Source organism: Oryctolagus cuniculus, chromosome 3, assembly GCF_964237555.1.
Source record: "Oryctolagus cuniculus chromosome 3, mOryCun1.1, whole genome shotgun sequence".
NCBI classification, from domain to species: Eukaryota; Metazoa; Chordata; class Mammalia; order Lagomorpha; family Leporidae; genus Oryctolagus; species Oryctolagus cuniculus.
In genome coordinates, this window is record NC_091434.1 from 89923854 (window position 1) to 89943438 (window position 19585).

The window sequence follows — 19585 nt, forward strand, 5'->3', positions numbered from 1 at the left end:
CGCATATGTTATCCTTGTGGGCTGTGTGGGGGCTAACATGTGACAAGTGATGATATGCCATGTGTTCACACAGGAAGCCTGTAGTAAGATCCTCTTGCCTCGAGACTGATACTTTATTCTGGATTAGAATAAAGCATTATTGTACACTGGTAGCACCCCCAACCCCACAACATAAGGCAGATTTTGGTAGTGTGATGCAAGAGTTTTCTCAGGGGGCTGCTCCACAGGTATATAGGTAAGCCCGGGGCCCTAGCTGTTAGCCTAACTTCTGTATTTCACACAGAAGTGATAAAAGAGAGGCACAAGAAACATGCAGGGACTCACAGTCTGGACAGTTAGATTGTTGAGTCCTGTGAAGTCTTTTGGGGCAAGTCTGTAAACTTCTATGGTTTCCAGGAGGGTAGGTAAGAATTAGGGTCCTTCAGAATTTTAAGGAAGTATCATTCCGTGGCCCCCCATAGGGGCCTTGCACCAGAAGGGGAGGTTTCATATGACTTCTCCTGTTACCTTGACATGGATAGTGGAGTGTGTGCTTCCTGGTCAGTCCATACCTGGACCGGAGTCAGTTACACTTAATCATGGGCACAGATTCGCCAGGCACTCACTGGCTTCTATCTGAGTGGTGCCTCATTCTGGCTTCACTGCCCCCTGTGTCCTAGTGGTCATCATGTTTTTCAAGGACTGAGCTCCCAGTGGACACTATGGATTTTTATCTGAGTCACAACAGATTTCAATAGAGTTGCTCTTGGGTGTACATGTTTCATAAATGGGTGCATTGTGTATCTTGATGTTTGTGGAATGATTCTAGGAATAGACTTCCTTTTTCATCACACAAACAATAGGAAGGATGCTCAGAGGGGAATGCGTGGAAGGGGCAGAGAAACAGGAAAAAGCTACCACCACCACCCCCTGCACACTCAGAGACAGTCTCAGTGAACATATTGCTATGCACCCTTCCAGACTATCAGTGCACAGATATGTAAATAGGTCATTTTCAACCTGCTCCCTATTTTGTCAATGTTGTTCTTATTTGATAAAATATTGAGTATGTTAGGACTATAACTGGCCCATGCAGGAGATACTTTGCAAAATTTGAAGCTTCTGCATGGACCTTCTGGAATTTTGAGCAATTTGAAATACAGCTTCTTAGAGAATTTTGTAAAGTAAAGCTATCATTAGCTTTACATAGAATTAAGAGTTAATTTCTCTGATATTATTGCTTTCATTTCCAAATACTTAAAGTATCTAAAGGGAGAACTCTGATATTTACCAGTGAGAAAGATGATCAGAGGATGATTCAGGATATTTACTAGAGAGGAAAATATGTTCTTTAAATGTTTTCCTAATATATCAGTACTACTAGAAACCTTATGGATGTAAAAGTTATGAAAATAAATTTTACAAACTCTAGTGTGTATATAATATCTGAACGTCTCTATAAAAGCACATACTTAAACCTGTGTATACCCATATATTATTGTGAAGCTAACAATATATTCATTATTTAAACTATTCCTTCTCTATAAGCTGTGTGACTGTGAAGGCTTGTCTAAATGGCTGGGTACCCACATGTGCATATACACTGTACCCTCCGTACACCACACACCTTCATATGTAGATGTGCTCCTTGCCTTGTTAATTGATGGTTCATGCCAAGTGGGAGATTTCTGCCACAGAGCTTGTGGAGAAGGAAAATTAAATGCCTTTGATGTGAACAAAGATACCCAGGAGGGTTGAAAGGCAACACATCCACAAGGGAATGATGGATTGCTGCTTTCAAAGATAGAATAAAGTTATTTTAAATAGGAAGATATGTCCTCATACTTGCTAGGGAAGACGATAAACTTCCATCAGAGGATTTATGTGTTTGGGGACCTTCAAAAAAACAGTCTAGGGATATTAGGGATTAGATTTATTTTGGAAACAGGACAGGCAGCGGTCTTTATGGCTGCAAGGGTCAGAGCATCCCTTCTGGGGTCAGGAAGTCTTTCTAGTCTATTTACAGAGAATGAGGACGGGTTTGTAAACGAATCCAAGGACTGGCTGTTAGCACCACTAGCCAGAAAAAGAAATGCAGATGCTGCTCATGGTCGGTGTAAGAAATTTGACTGAGACGATCAACTTTTTCCTCCGCTGAGCTATTTTGCTGTTTGGCCAGGGCTTGTTGAATAAAAAATGATGAACAGAGCTTTCTCTTTGATTAATTGTTAAAAGTGATGGCTTTCTAAAATATGTATGGAAATGTTTTCTAGATACGATTGACATGGAGCTAAAGAGAAACTCCTTGAATTAGATCAGACCCCATAGGTTTGCCACTCCATCCAGGGTAGTCAGTCTTGCCATTTTCTTGTTAGTATTTTATTTTTGATCAGCAATGGGAAGTGTCAGGATCAACCCATACCTTTCAGGTATTTCTATAGCTACTTTCCTGCTGGCGTTCTTTTTATTGGATTATGAGGAGTCAACCTAGACTTTTAGAATATGGTTCTGTGATTGTGTGTGTGTGTGTGTGTGAACCCAGTAAACATCATATTGTTCTTTAGTACAAGATGTTCTGCAGGAAGATCAGCAGTATACATGAATAACTACTATTTTAGGGTGAAGATGAAGAAGTTTAGGTCTTCCCTTGTTGTTTGAGTTCAGCTAATCTTTGTGGATCGTCCTCATCACTCTGTTCACTATCTCTATCTCTCCTTTAATATCTCCTACCTGGGTAAGACAAGAGGACATACCTGGACTGGTTATCAATTTTCATTCTCTTCCCTTTCCTTTCCCAATAGTTCTTTCAAATAATTATCAAGTGACAAGTTCGGATATCCATGAAGCTAAGGTAAATATTGTATCAAGTAGGTTAAACATTGTACCAGATACAGGATCTGTATTCTGATGGACAATGCAGGTGCCTTTGAAGGCTTCTATCAGGCCAAGGGTGCTGTGAAAACAGCCGCAACGCTAACCTGCCACCCTGGAAGGGCACACTGAGGAGGTACGTGTGTTCTCACTTGCTGAGGGCACTTGCTGTGGGCTATCGCTTAGTGAGCTTACAGTTCATATAAAGTAATGGCAGCAGATTGGGAGTTGTAGATTTTTATGCCTTGGACTTTGAACTTTCTAAGACTTTGAAGACTCTGAGTCTAAGATAAAACCTTGCAGCTATTTTTATAGTACTTATTGGTGTGCCAAAAACAGATAGCCCATATAGCACATGTGACAATGTTTGAGATCTAAATAGACCAATACTTACTCTTGCTCTACATTTATATAATTTTAATAACACAAATATATAATTTTGGGAATGAATATTTTCCTTCCTTTTTAAATGGTGCCACACTCTCACTACTTCCTATGTCCTGATTTTTTTCTTTTGCATGTGTCATTAGAAATATTGAAAATTCTTACAACACTATGTTTTGAATTTTCTTTTAACCCTTCTCATTCAGGGGAATTGATCTAAGGGTTATACTTCAGCATGAAGATTGGCAACTGTCAATTATTCAGGAGTTTGTGCAATTGTGTAATTTTTCTCTCTTTTTCTTTTTAGCTTTAGCGTGATGTAGGAAAGGATTCTGACCTGCAATGATATTACTCTGTTAGCAGCTTTGTTGACAAGTTCAATGAATGATAAGGTTGTAGTTAAAGGTATTTTTCAGCCTGTAAAACAAAACTAAAAATTTTATTTTCTGTTGAGCATGTCTGTCAGCCAGGGAAATGTCAAGTTTCCTTTTTGTAGTTTGTATTAAGAAACTGTAATCTACTGTAAGTCTCATGTTTAAAAGTGGAGACTCGATACCAGACAGCAGGAGACTGAGTCCTGGCTCCTCTTTTTTCAGCTGTGGCTGAGGTAGATTTCTTAAATTTTCTGTGCCTTGGTTTTTGCATCCCTGAAGTGTCAATAATAGTGAACCCACATATACTTTTCTCTGAAGGGAGGAGAGAACTTTCACTTTTCTCACGGCCTTGTCTAAATACTAACACAGATTGTGAATTCAAAAGGCTTCCATAGCCTTGGCGGCTCAGGTTAAGAGCTTCAGATGATCACTGATGTCATACATGAGTGTTAATTGTTAAATTAACAACAGGAGTCACTGTGCACTTACTTCCCATGCAGGACCTCTGTCCTCAGTGAGTTGTATTATGAGAATTAACTATAAACTTGTTCTCAAACAGTTTTGTGTGTGTATGTGTGCACATGCATGTGCAAATTATTGAAATCTTTACTTAGTATAGAGTGATCAATTACCACGGGGCTTTTTACAGGCTGAGTGAGGTGCTAGGATTTGGAACTTGAGCCTTGGTGTTTGGCTTTTTCAATATCTTTGAAGGAAGAAAATGTGGTGCACATCTTTGAAGAGGACTAGATTTTGAAAAGAGAAATGTTTTATTTAAGAGTTATAACTCTACAAGCCAAAAAGGCTGCTTTATGTATTGCTCCCTGCTTGCCAATATGCACGAAGCACTTCCAGCTTTCAGCAATTTGAGTTGGAAATTCTTGCTTCTCATCTCTAGGAAGAAAAAAAAGTCTAAGATGAAAGCTTTCTTCTTCTTCTTCTTCTTTTTGTTTTTAAGATTTATTTATTTTGAAAGTCAGAGTTAGAGAGTGAGAACAAGAGCAAGGGAGAGAGAGAGAGAGAAAATTTTCCATCTGCGAGTTCATCTCCCAAATGGCTACAATGGCCAGACTGGACCAGGCTGAAGCCAAGAGCCAGAAACCAGGAGCTTCCTTCAGGTCTCTCACATGAGTGGCAGGGGCCGAAGTACTTGGCCCATGCTTCCCCAGGCCATTAGCTGGGAGCTGGGTTGGAAGTGGAGTAGTCCGGATTCTACTAGTGCCCACATGGGATGCCAGTGTCACAGAGGGCTTTACCTGCTATACCACAATGCCTGCCCCAACACGAAGACTTTCTGAGAAGGAAGTTCCTCCTAATTCTTACTGATTGAGGAGAAGTATTTCTGTTTTAATTACCTTTCTGTCTTAGCTAAAATAACCAGCTGTCTTAGCTATACACTAAAAAAGTGTTGGCATACAAATGTTTCAGATCATTGTTGTGTGATTGCTCAGTGTTTTCTTGCTTTACAAAATTTTCTTCAGTTTATTGTGATTATCTTTTGGGGTGTTCCAATCAACAGCCAATCAATTAGAAAACTCTAGGAATACAATTCTAGGAGATCTTCATTATGTTACAGGAACTACCCTGTATGGTCCTTTAATTTTCCTCTGTGATAAGTTGAAAGGCCACAAAGATGAAAGAGAAAAGGGCAATCTGGACTTGAACCCAGACTCTCAAACATCTCCTTGACTGTTGTTTGAATGGAGAAAAAATTGGAGGTAAACATTTATCATCACATTAGAAAGCTATAGGGAGTATCATGCCATGATAGTTTGTGACTAAACAGATTCGTTCTCTGGTTGATTTCTAAAGAATGATTGTTGGTTGCTTAATATCATCTAATTTCAAATGATGTCACAGAGATTCTTGTCATGGGGCTTACGTAATTCAGTGGCTCTGTTGATCTAAGTGATAGAATGAAGAAATTATCAGGGTTTCAAATCATCTCACACATGATCATGTTGTTAATGCTTTAAAAAGAGGAGTGGGTTAAAATAAAGTCGATATGCGGAGGAAGTACTGAATGTTTTAGTTATCATGATGATACACAGGACCCTTTGTGAAGTGTGGGGTGTTGCAGGGTAGAGTAAGGGGTGAAACCACACCAGTCAAAGAGGGCTAGGTAGATATTAGGGTTTTTTTTTTAAAGACCATTTGATGATCAAATTTCATCATTATTTAACTTGAAAATCAACAGTTTGGTATATGAAACATAATGCATAGTCCTAGAGTGTTAATGGTAGCTTTTGCTTATGTTGTGGAAATTTGTAAAGTTATAAATGATAAAGACACACCTCCCCACCCACCCCCCAACATTTATTGTATCTAATGTGGAGATACATCTCAAAACTAATGGTGTCTCATGGTTTCATGGGCAGCTTTCCCCTTGTAGTGGTATATAAGCCAAAGTTGACTTTCAGAATTACTGATATCTTAAATTCCTCATGATTTGAGATTTTTTGGGGGAAATATTTAAATGTTAAAAAATCATATAGTGGGAAAAATTAATTTTCTTTGATGACCTCTCGACCTCTCTTTTGGACAGTTGTCCTTCTTAACAGCTCAGTGAGTACCCAGTCACTCTTTTCCTATGCCTTCTAAACATGGATATTTAGAAAAATGTACCTACATGTGCCTGTATCACATTTGTAATTTTTTAAAAATACAAATAAGATTATAATGAACATTGTTGTTCTGTGACTTGCTATTTTTCACCTAAAAATGTACCTTGGGTGTTTTCCCATGTCACTGGGTTGTTTTAAATAAACTGAGTGACTTATTAACTGTAGCATGTGGATTTACCATAATGAATTTCATCCACTGATGGAGAATTAGAATATTTTTCATTTTTCAGTTCTGGTGATAAATGCTAGTTAGTATATGAATCTTTGTGTTCTTGTGTAATATTTCTCTAAAATAGTTTCCTAGAAATACAGTTGATGAATTAAAGGATTAGCAGGTTTTAATTTTTAATGTGTTGGGTTCATAAAATATTTTTTAAAGATTTATTTATTTGAAAGTCATAATTACACAGAGAGAGGAGAGGCAGAGAGAGAGAGAGAGGTCTTCCATCCAGTGGCTCACTCCCCAGTTGTCCGCAATGGCCGGAGCTGAGCTGTTCCGAAGCCAGGAGCCAGGAGCCAGGAGCTTCCTTAGGGTCTCCCATGAGGGGGCAGGGGCAGGGGCCAAAGGACTTGGTCATCCTCTACTGCCTTCCCAGGCCATAGCAGAGAGCTGGATCGGAAGTGGAGCAGCGGGTCTCGAACTGGCGCCCACATGGGATGCTGGTGCTTCAGGCCAGGGCACTAACCCACTGTACCACAGCGCCAGCCCCTGTATCATAAAATATTTTAATGTTAAGATAAATATTCCTTTTTCATTAAGAAAAAAGTTAGCTCAAGTTTTTAATCTTAAATAGAATGCTTTAAAGCAAAATTTTTTAAAAGATTTATTTGAAAAGCAGAGTGACAGAGAGGGAGAGAAAGAGAACGAGAAAATGTGTTCCATCCACTGATTTACTTCCTAGATGTCTGCAATGGCCAGAGCTGAGAACGGGCTAGGATGAAGCCAGGAGCCGGGAACTCCATCCAGGTCTTCCACATGGGTAGCAGGGACCCAAGTATATGGGCCATCTTTCCCAGGTGCATTAGCAGGGAGCTGGATTGGAAGTAGAGTGGGCCAGACTCCAGCTGGTGCTCACATGGAATGCCAGCGTTGCAGGTGTCAGCTTGACCTGCCGTGCCACATTGCTGGCTCCTGAAGAAGTTTTTTGACAGTAAGAAGCATCTTTAGGCTGTGGCCTCCAGATTCCATAGGAAGTTATATACTCTCTGTTGGAATAATTTTGTTTTAAAAGCATGCAAAAACCTGCAAAGTTGCATGCACCTCTCTTCAAATCGTAGATGAAGAAACTGGGATGCAGAGAGATTATGTACCCTGTCTGAATAACTTAGACGATTTGGGGTCTGATTGGTCCTACAACCCCCTTACAGCTCTTTCTAGAAAAGTGTTCTTTTCATGATGCCAAATTCCAAGGGTTAATAGTATAAAAGCTGGAATAAACCCTGGATCATCTTATTTGTGTGGTGCCTGCCAGTTTACAAAGCAGTTGGAAGTTGGAAGACCTCCAAAACAGAACAGGTTGCCCTCTGACCCACATAGTCATGACTTTCTCTCCTTGGAGACCACATTTGCTTTCCAGTTTCTTTCAGGCTTTTGTTTGATGTTGTTTTAGAATAGGATTTGAGGTGACTGATGGATTAAAATGATAACACATCCATAAAACTTAGATGCACATAAATTCCAATGCTAGAGAATGTCAGAAAGAATGTTTTGGGGAAATGTTAGTGTTCATGATTTGTATGCGGGTCTTGATGACAGTTGCAAGTTAATGCTACAATTGGCCTTAGCCAAGAGCATCGAAGTTCCGTTTTTATTCTCAGTCTTCCTCATTTGCAATTCAGCTCCATGAGTTTCCAGTTGAAGAAAACATTTGCATAATTCTGTAGCAATATTTTTAAAAGGCGAAAGGGACAGTAATATTTGAGAAAGGTACAAGGAATTGTGAGTTCTGAGAAGAGGGGATATTCTTGTAGCAATCAAAGACTTTACAAAAAAACAGATAACATGATCTAATGAGGGTGATTTGAAAGGTCTTAGTACAATGCAAAGGTGCTCGTAGGGTGTAAGGAAACCACAAGAGGAAGTGCAGTACCTCCAGGGCTGGTAACTACACAGTTATTATGAGCCCTAGACCCAATAGGACTGCGAGAGGGCATGGTTACAGGAGCCTAGAGGGACTGATCTCTGTCCAGAAAGCTACCTTGAGAAGGATGCAGCCTGGGGGCATTCCACAGGGAGGAAGCAAGGGAATAGAGACCCGGATCTCCTGCCCATGCCTTACTTTGATCTCAGCAAAGGTATCCACTGGCCAGACGCAACCAGAAACAGGAGAGCAGAGCTCATAGGTCAGGCACACAGTGCAAGAGCTGAGTGCGGAAGGGTGGAAGGCGATTGGGAGAGGCGTACCTGTGTCACTGCCTTGTCCAGCTGTGCATTCACACGAGCGACTGAAGTAGGTGATCTGCAGGCACTGCTGAGACATAACCCTGCAGACTCCGGTGAAGCACCTTCTGCCGGAGATGTGTGTTAGCGTTTGTGTCTACAGAGAGGGCCACTGCAAGTTGCCACTTGGATTTTAACTCCTGTACATTTTTTTTAAGAAGACCCGAAATATTTCAACAAAGTCTAGCAATAGGAGAAAATGAAAGATTTAAATGTTACTTTTGTGGAAAAAGCTTGAGGAGCTAAGCTGAGAGGGTGCTGTTTTTTTTTTTTTTTTTTTTTTTTTTTTTTTTTTTTAAGATTTTATTTATTTATTTGAGAGGTAGAGTTACAGACAGTGAGAGGAAGAGACAGACAGAAAGGTCTTCCCTCCACTGGTTTACTGCCCAAATGGCCGCAACAGCTGGAGCTGCGCTGATCTGAAGCCAGGAGCCAGGAGCTTCTTCCGGGTCTGCCACACGGGTGCAGGGTCCAAGCACTTGGGCCATCTTCCACTGCTTTCCCAGGCCATAGCAGAGAGCTGGATTGGAAGAGGAGCAGCCAGGACTAGCACTGGTGCCCACATGGGATGCTGGCGCAGCAGATGGAGGATTAACCTACTGCGCCACGGTGCTGACCCCGGCGCTGTGTTTTGAGTGTGGCTCTCAGGAGTTCACATTAATGGCATTGGGAGGTGGGGCCTTTGGTTGGTAATTAGAGTTAGATGAGATCATGAGAGTGGGGATGCAGCAGTGGCTTTACAAGAGGAGGAGAGCTGGCGCTGTGGCTCACTTGGCTAATCCTCCACCTTGCGGCGCCGGCACACTGGGTTCTAGTCCCAGTCGGGGCGCCGGATTCTGTCCCGGTTGCCCCTCTTCCAGGCCAGCTCTCTGCTGTGGCCCGGGAGTGCAGTGGAGGATGGCCCAAGTGCTTGGGCCCTGCACCCGCATGGGAGACCAGGAGGAAGCTCCTGGCTCCTGGCTTCGGATCGGTGCAGCACGCTGGCCGTGGCAGCCATTTTGGGGGGTGAACCAACAGAAAAGGAAGACCTTTCTCTCTGTCTCGCTCTCTCTCTCACTGTCTAACTCCGCCTGTCAAAAAACAAAAGTAAAAAAACAAACAAACAAACAAACAAAAAACCAAAAAGAGGAGAGACCTGAGCTGGTACACTTGCTCCAGGTCATCATGTGCTGCCCTCTACTCCTTGGTGATGCAGCAAGAGGGCCCTCAGCTGATGCCAAGCAAATGCCAGGGTCGTGCTCTTGGATTTCCTGGCCTCTGTAACTTCTTTATAAATTACCTAGTCAGTGGTATTCTCTTTTATCAACAGAAAATGGGCTGCAACAAAAGGGCTTCTGTGACTGCCTTCAAAATGTACAGAGGTCTCTGTGAACAATAACATAGAGAAAAGTGTGTGTCAGACCAATCTGTGGCTTGGACATGTTCCATTGTCATGGCCAGAGGAATCATCAGGGTCCCTCTGAATGTCCTCACATGATGAGTCCCCCCATATAAAACAATGGGAAGAGAGGTGGTGGAGGGCTTAGCAAGTGCAGTCTTATGGTTCTGATGACGGTCTCCTTAATAAAGATGTGTTTGTTGGATGGAGGTGGGAATGCTAAGAGGAGTTTCCAATACCATGTCAAAAGCAGAACTTGTTATGGGAGGTAGAGGAAGTCTATGGAAAATGCTTGCCTGGAGGACAGGCCTTGTATGTCTTTGTTTGGACATCAATTTTGACTGGCTGTTGGTCACACAGTATATAAAATTTGCGTCAGTCCATTGAACTGCACATGCGTGATACATGTGCTTTTATGTGCAAGTATTACATTTCAGTTAGACATTTTGTGAGTCTCTTTTGAGGAAATAGGTGAAACTCGTAGAATCCTGGAGGCTGGGACTGGGATTAGGGTGGATAGAGTAAAGACTTCTGGTTTCCATTGTTAGGGTGTGTGACATGCAGAAGGGAGTGGAGTCATACATGGACTAAATGCTGGAGTCCGGACTGTAGAAAGGGCAATATCCTCTGATTGCCCAAGGATGGGCACACGTGACTGAGCACTGAGAGATGGGAGGACCATGCCCCTTGAGTGCCTGAGACTCTCCCCTTGATGGTGCTCATTTTGACTTTTTGCTTCGCTGCCCTTCCTGGGACAGATTGTGGTATTGGTGGCCATGTGCCCATGCCAGCAGATGTCTTTAGCTCTCTGAAATTCCATGATTCAGAGAGAATTTCTTCTCACCCTTAGCATTGTCTGCAGGGGTAGAGCTGAGCTATTCTCAGGGGGTGAGAATGGGTCCTTATGCTTAAAGAACTGTGCCAGTGACCACAGTGGAGAGCCAGTTCCCACGAGGGAGAATAAAATCATTGTGGAGTCTCTCTTGAGGTTGATTTTAATAAAGTTCTAAGATTCAGATGTTTGCTCATGGAAGGGTATGTGCTTGGTACATGGGTGTTCAGAGACATGCAATAGAGACATACTGCACAAGCCTGCATGTGTAAGGAGTTCTTTAAAACCGACCTAGCACTTATATGAACACTACTTGAATGTTTTCCTTTTAAGGTTATTTATAAAACCCTTGGATCAAAGCCACAATGTAAGTAGCTGTGCAAACTATGTAACATATTATACTTATCAGGATTTTATTAGGATTGAGTAGTATATTGATAAATGTGATATTATTTTACCCTGGTTTCAAAAATATATGGGGATATAAATGTAGCTCAAAAAATTTGTTCACGGGGCCTGTGCTGTGGTGTAGCAGGTTAAGCCACTGCCTGTGACGCTGGCATGCCATGTGAGTGCCTGTTCGATTTCCAGCTGCTCCACTTACAATCTACTTTTCCTGCTAATGCAGCTGAGAAAGCAGTAGTAAATGGGCCAAATCCTTGGGCCCCTGCACCCAGCTGGGAAACAGAGAAGAAATCCTGGCTCCTGGTATCGGTCTGGCTCAGCTCTGTCCATTGTGGCCATTTTGGGGGTGAATCAGCGGATTGAAGATTCTCTCTCTATCTTTCTGCCTTTCAAATAAAATAAATAACTCTTTTAAAAAAAATTTGTTCATGCAAAATTACCACCAATGTAGGGAGGGAAATTGAAATTTCCCCCCCAAAATTAAAAGAGAATAGGGACCCAATAGGTAGAAAAGGACAAGGAAATGCTTAAGTTAGATTCTGTGAGTGTTTGGATTCGTCTATCTTTTAACTAAAATATATTCTGGCTGTAAGATGTGCAACTAGTTGTTAGATTCTTCATTTGAGTGCTGCATTTACATAGAGAAGCTGGCTTCCAAAATGCCAGCCAACAGCCAACTAAAAACTGGGAGATTTGTCTATTTAGTGAGTATATTAGTAAGACGATATCTTGGGGAAGTTGTGAGGAGGGTACACATAGACACCTTGTTCAGGAAATTGAGCCAGGATTTTCTTTCCTGTCATTGATCTGTTTCTTAGGGTATTTGAATTTTCAGTTCCTAATGTAGGGCTTGCAAAGGTGCTGGGAACACGAAGCCTCACTTCCATGTACGTAATGGCAGATGCACTCTGGTCGTTTGGAAGCCCCAGAGTGCCTTCCTGCAGAAAATGAGGCTACTCTGCAGACTGTAGCTATACACTTCACCATTTCTTTATTTATTTATTGAGATTTATTTATTTATTTGAAAGGCAGAGTGACAGAGGGGGAGAGAGAGACAAAGTGAGATCTTTTCATTCTCTGGTTTGATAATCAAATGCCTGCAACAGCTGGGGCTGGACCAGTCCAAAGCTAGAGCCGGGAAACCATCCAGGCCTCTTACATGGGTGGCAGGAACTCATGTACTTGGGCCATCATCCACTGTCTTCCAGGCACATTAGCAGGAAGCTGGATTGGAAGTGCAGAGTAACTGGAGCTCAAATCAGGCACTTACATGGGTTGTGGGCTTCCCAAGCAGTGGCTTAACACTGTGCCGTAGTGCTCACCCCACTTTACCACTTCTTTAGAAGTATAAAAGTTTCCATTATCTAAGAAGCATTTATGTTAAATAATTTCTGCGATTCCCTGACCTGTGGACAGATGAGACGTTGATGGGTATTCCTTTTCATGGTGACTACACAAAAATATCTGGGCTCCATTTTGAAAGGAGGTCATTTTTGGTGGATCCTATTTGCACATTGTATTAGTGTTTGGCAGAACATGCTTTGGAGCCCAGGAATTATTTGCAGCAGGCAATTGGGAGCTGTTGAGGAACTTTTGTTTTTTAAACTGGAAAATGGTGTGATGAGCTGTGCATTGGTCAAGGTGAAGATGGATTTAAGGAAAAGAAGAACTCAGGCAGGAGTCCAATTAAAAAGCTGTGGAAATAGTGCAGGTATGAGATGACAGAGGTCTGAACTAGGGCAGTAGTGGTGGGAACAGAGAGGAGGAGGTGAACTGAGAAATATTTAAGTCATCAGTTCAGCAGTTTAACAACTGATTAGCTGAGGAAGGAAGAGGAACGCCTCCGCTTCTGGCCGGGCGAGTGACTGTGGACGATGATGCCACTGAGATTGGGAAACTAGGCTGCTCCTTCGGATGCCTGTTGAGCAGACCCGAGGAGGCTTAGATTAGAAGCCAAGTCCACATTCTAAAGGCCTCACTTCTGAAGCTGGTGCTCTTGATTCCTGGCTAGGAAAGCTGCTGACTTTACCCCCCAAGGTCATGAAACAGTTGTGTTCTGGGCAGCTGGGATCCCCACCGACCAGGAGCTTGCTGTGGAATAATTATGTTCCATCTCTATCCATTCTGGGTTCTGTTGTCATCCTTAGGTTCCTATTATGCCGTTTTGGGAAACTTAGCAAGAAAATTCACCGTGTATTATTCTCTCAAAAAAGTTTCTTTTTCAATTTAGAAGTAGATCATCGTATTTTTTTTCAGTCTCCTTTATCTCCTAATTTTGGTAGATGAGTTTCTAGTCGTTATTGGGGTTCCTAGCCAAATACATTTGGCCATCACTTGTTCTGTGTCCCTTTCTCAAAGACCCACAGCAGATAGTAGCCTGCTGGTGACTCTTATCAGTCTGCAATGAATATTCCAATTACGTTCTATTTAACCCAAAGAGATTCTCAACTTCTTTGATCTCAGAACCCGTGTTTTCCCTAAGGAATAGCTATTAACCACTTGAAAAATTAGGATTCTACTGAACTCAGTTGGGAAAATTCTTTCTTTTCTTTCTTTTCTTTCTTTTCTTTCTTCTCCCTCCCTCCCTCCCATCCTAAATCTCATGCTGCAGATCATCTCAGTGTCCTCAATGGAATGGATTTTATCACATGGGCCTCCTTCTTGGAGATTTTTGAACCAGTTAGTTTGGGGTGGGGCTTAGGATTTGTATTTTTAGTAAACACCCTCAAGATAATTTTCATGCAGATGCTTTGAGAAATATTTGGTCAAATTATGACAGAACATGGCACTTAGTTCCATTTCCTTTCAGGTTAGTAGTAGTCTTATTGGGAATGGCAAGCACTCTGAAGTAGAATGACTTTCTTATTCATCCTCCTATTTTTGCGTAGCCTTGCTTGTCTTGTGTGCATGCCCCAAGACAGGCACTCAATAAATAGCTGCTGGAATGAATTGAAGTTCAATAACTTCAGTATCTTCAGGAATCAAGAGAGATCTTGAGGATACCAGAAATGATTGAACATGATTTATTTGTCAGGAATTCCCAAGAGACACTGACAGACACACTTACACACTCTATTTTTCTTCCTTTGAAAAATCAAAATACATTTAAAATTAGACAGGTTTAATAAATTAAAAGGCCGATGTATATTTCCATGTTTATTTATTTGTTTTCATCTACTTGAAAGAGCAACAGATAGTGAGAGAAAGATCTTCCATCTGCTGGTTCACTCCCCAGATCCCCACAACAGCCAGGACTGAGCCCAGCTGAAGCCAGGAGCCTGACACTTCATCCAGGTCTCCCAAGTGGGTGACAGAGGCCCAAGCACTTGAACCATTATCTGCTGCTTCCCAGGATGCATTAGGAAGGAAGCTGGATCTGAAGTGGAGTGGAACTCGAGCCAGCACTCTGATAAGCAATGCAGGAGACCCAAGCAGAAGCTTAACCTGCTGCCCCATTAAAGGCCAACATTTTTAAAGAGCCAGAGTGTATGATAAGGGAAACTGGGAAACTTATTCTTTTCCTCTTACATTTTCAGCTGAGCTGTATTGATTTTTTTTTAAAAGATTTTATTTATTTATATGAAAAGCAGAATTACAGAGAGGCAGGGCAAGGATGCGCGGGGGGCGGGAGGGAGAGAATATTTTCCATCCACTGGTTCACTCCTCAAATGGACACAATGGCCAGAGGTAGGCCGATCTGAAGCCAGGAGCCAAGAGCTTCTTCCTCATCTCCTACATGGGTGCTGGGGCCCAAGGACTTGGGCCATCTTCCATTGCTTTCTCAGGCGTATTAGCAGGGAGCTGGATAGGAAGTGGAGCAGCTGGGACTTGAACTGGCACCCATATGGGATGCTGGCACTCCAAGCAGTGACTTTACCTGCTACGCCACAGTGCCAGCCCCAGTGTATGGCTTTTTGTGACTGGCTTCTTTCCCTTCACATAATGTCTTCAGGGTTCATCACGTAACAGCATTTTGTTTCTTGTAATGGCCAAATAATATTACATTGTATAGTTATACAGCATTTTGTTCATCTGTTCACCCATTGATGGAAATTTGGGTTGTTTTCACTTTTTGGCTGTTACCAATAATGCTGTAATGGCTTAACAGTTTCTTGATCAGTCATGTTAAAATGTAAGCCAGTTTTAATAATTTGAGTTACACTATAGGTAAGGTATATAGGAATCTCACACCACTGACCATTATGGCCACATCTCAGCTATTTCCATACCATCTTGCTCCATTCAGCATGGTCCTCTCACAGTTTGTGAGTAAGCAATGCTCAATTTCAAGTACAAGAATCGTGGACAATATTCTCTTCCTTTGGGAAGCTCGTCTTAATCTCTCTCCCATTGCACAAGATCCAACTCTGATTCTGCCTCTTCCAAGCTTTTCCAAAGTCTTCTGAATTCCATACTGGCATCTGCCCCAATCACCTGGGCATTAACCACTTGGAGCCTTGTATGACTTTACTGTGTCATGGGTCAGTGTCTTACCTCTGCACATGTAAGACACTGGAGAGCAGAGATTAGGTCCAACTATCCTTTTGTCCTTCCCTTCCCCCAACTTCAACTACTCAAGGAGAGAGAGATGAAAAAAGAAAGACGTGTAGCACAATTGACACACGGTAAGTTAATATTGAAAGAGTGAATGACTGCAGTTGTGTGATGTGATGTTCTCAGTGCACGGTAAAACGGACCTGGCTTGCACCAGCCAGTGAGGAAATGATGAGAGTCATCAATTAAACCAGGTGCAGCTCTGAAATTGTGAAGGGTGTATTTAAAGAGTTGCTGACTTGTCACAGAAAATGCTGAAAGGCATTTTATTTAGAAATAATCATGTCTGTGCACCACACATTCTCTTCATTTCTTCTTATTTGTTCTCATTTGCAAGGACATGCTCAGGGACATTGTTTTGAAAATAGGATCCTTGAAACTTCCTCTCTTTTCTTTCCAAGCCCAGATAATAATTTAGCAACTGTGTTATTATCAGCGCCATTATGTCTGTGACGGTCATAACCGAAGTCTGGAGACACGATCAGTGCTTTGAATCAGTACCACACAAAGGAATCTTCTCATGTGAATTCCTGAAACCACATGGGAAGGAAAAAAACAAGAAAAGTAGAAGAAATAAGATATACAGGTACAGAATTTGAAATAGAACAAAGATACTTCAATTTTTCTGTTACTTGGCAATGACAATTTCAGCCATTTCTCAATAAACCCAGTCTTATTTCCTTGTGGATAAGAGAATTATATAAAATTATATAAATCATCCCAGTTTGGTTTTTATGAGCTAGTTATGAAAAACTCAATGGAAATAATTATGCCTATGTAAAACTATTAATTCAAAGCCTTAGTTGTTGTGAGATATTGAAAAAAACTAAGGGCTTGGGCAATGTCTTTTGGGTGCTGCTACCCTGGTTTAGAATAAGAGGCTCACTCCAAGGTAGGGAGAGATTGTATATCATAGAGAGGCTGTGGTTCTTTCAGGGCTACACTGGTTACCTTGGTCCCTGCGGCACTGGGTAGAGCACTAGGTAGATCATGGCAGGTCCCTGCAACAGGAGCATGTTCTTGAACTTTCAGGGTCCTCCATGTAAAGGCCGGGATCATCTGATTGACTTCCTTAAGTTCTTACTGTATAAGTAATGGTGACATGTTTGTTCATCAAACAGAATTTGTTGAGATCATATCTGAGTTTATTTGTTTATTTATTTGAAAGGTAGACTTGGAGAGAGAGACAGAGGGAGAGAGACAGATATCTTCCATCCACTGGTTCACTCCCCAAATAACTGCAGTGGCTGGGACTGGAGCTGGACTGAGCCAAAGCCAAGAGCCTGGAATTCCATCTGGGTCTGCCATGTGGGTGTAGGGGCCTAAGGACCTGGGTCATCTTCCTGTGCCTTCTTAGGAGTATTAACAGGAAGTTGGATTGGAAGTGGAGCAGCTGGGACTCAAACTGGCACTCATGGGATGCCAGCATCACAGGCAGTGGCTTAACCTGCCACACCACAAGGTTGGTCGCATGAGCTTTGTATATTAATCCTAGATTCATCTATCTGTGGGTTTTGTACAGAGACAGGAGATTAAAATGTTACCAAAGAATTATTTACAGATGTGTTTTTCTGAGCATCTGGGTGAACAATGAGCAAGTACCTGTGTACTTCCAATGCCATGCTAGGAGTGGTAGCTCTTAAAAGAGTAATAGAAACAGTGTGTTCTCAGTGTGACAATGCTTAGAGGTAGGTCAAGGGGCCAGATGCGTGTATGTGAAACATCCAAGGGGGAGCATAAAATAATGATGTTTGCAAAAAGAATTTGAGTTGTGGTTTTCCATTTACCAACTGTTTGGATTTGACAGATTGTTTACCTCCCTGAGACTGTTTAATTGTCAGTAAAATGGAGATAATAATATGCTCACATCATTATCATGGTGATGAAATCAATTTAGATGAAATGTAAAGAGCTAAATAAAGTTCCTGGCACAAAGTCTTTCAATAAAGTTTAGATTCCTCAGTAATAATTGGAAATAGCTCTGGGAGACCAAAATCAGGGTCAGAAGGGTTAGTATAGGGCCCAGCATTCTGGCATAGTGAGTAAAACGACCACCTGTGATGCTGACATCCCAAATGGGCACTGGGTCAAGTCCCAGCTGCTCCACTTCCACCTCCCTGCTAATGTCCTGGGAGGACAGCAGAAGATAACTCAAGTGCTTGGGTCCCGGCCACTCATGTGAGAGACTTGGAAGAAGCTCCTGGCTCCTAGCTTCAGCCTGGGCATTGTGACCATTTGAGGAGTGAGCCAGCAAATAATGGAAGATCCTCCTCTCTCTCTCTCTAATTCTGACTTTCAAATAAATAAACAAATCTTTTTTTAAAAAGAAGGGTTGGCCAGTGCCGCGGCTTACTAGGCTAATCCTCCGCCTTGCGGCGCCAGCACACCGGGTTCTAGTCCCGGCCGGGGCGCCGGATTCTGTCCTGGTTGCCCCTCTCCCAGGCCAGCTCTCTGCTGTGGCCAGGGAGTGCAGTGGAGGATGGCCCAAGTCCTTGGGCCCTGCACCCCATGGGAGACCAGGAGAAGCACCTGGCTCCTGCCTTCGGTTCAGCACGGTGTGCCGGCTGCAGCACGCCAGCCGCGGCGGCCATTGGAGGGTGAACCAATGGCAAAGGAAGACCTTTCTCTCTGTCTCTTTCTCTCAACTGTCCACTCTGCCTGTCAAAAAAATAAATAAAAAAAAAAGAAGGGTTGATATATAGTCTAAATATAGGCACAGAAAGTATTTGGAATTATAAACATTTGGTGGCATGGAATTATACTGTATAGTTTTATTAAAGTAATAGCAAGTAAGCAGAACTAATGCATTCATTGTAATTGTCATCATCTGTTGAGGGCCATGGTATTCTAAAGGCTCTACATGGATTGTTTTCATTTCACAATAACTTTATTTTGTAGATTCTTTAATGATATATTTTCTAGGCATAAAAAAGGTTAAGTGACTTGTGTGTGGTCTTGTGGATAGTAGATAATGGAGCAGGGATTTGAACCAAGTGCCTAACTCCAGGTTCTCTTTGAAAACAAGCAAATTGTGGGTTAGAGTAGCTAGAAAGGAGAGCTGTGCATATTGAGTGAGAAGACAGAACAACAAGAGAAGCAAAATAAGGATGGAGACCTGCTTATGGTGGCCACAGCCAAGGGACCAAAGTGTTTGGACTGATTCAGTAGGCACGGGAGCCACTGCTTCCAAGGAGGGAGCTCCCACTGCACTGGCAGAGTTCTCACAGCCCCGCAGCTGTTCCTTCGCAGAGTTCCTACTGACGGTGACTGAGCCTCTCACTGTGCATTTCCTGCGTCAAGGCAGAATCTCTCGTCTCAGTTGAGTGGTCGCTCATTTTCTTCAGCTAAGGGCAGAAATTGTAGTCTTTATAACTTACCTAATAGTCATATTCTGTCTGCACATATCCTGTTCCCTTTTTCCGTAAGTTATTTTTTAAAAATATGTATTTATTTATTTGAAAGTCAGAGTTACACAGAGAGAGAAGGAGAGGCAGAGAAAGAGAGAGGTCTTCCATCTCCTGATTCACTCTCCAATTGGCCGCAATGGCCAGAGCTGTGCTGATCCAAAGCCAGGAGCCAGGAGCTTCTTCTGGGTCTCCCATATGGGTGCAGGGGTCTAAGAATTTGGGCCACCTTTTACTGCTTTCCCAGGCCATATCTGAGAGCTTGATTGGAAGTGGAGCAGCCGGGACTAGAACCGTCGTCCATATGGGATACCAGCACTGCAGGTGACGGCTTTACCCA

The 19585-nt window shown here is 42.3% G+C and overlaps 1 protein-coding gene across 7 annotated transcripts in view; it reads left to right on the forward strand.

The window, feature by feature from the left end:
• CACNB4 (calcium voltage-gated channel auxiliary subunit beta 4) overlaps window positions 1-19585 on the forward strand; it is a 287912-nt gene that overhangs the window by 139436 nt on the left and 128891 nt on the right. The gene's annotated exons all lie outside the window — the stretch shown is intronic.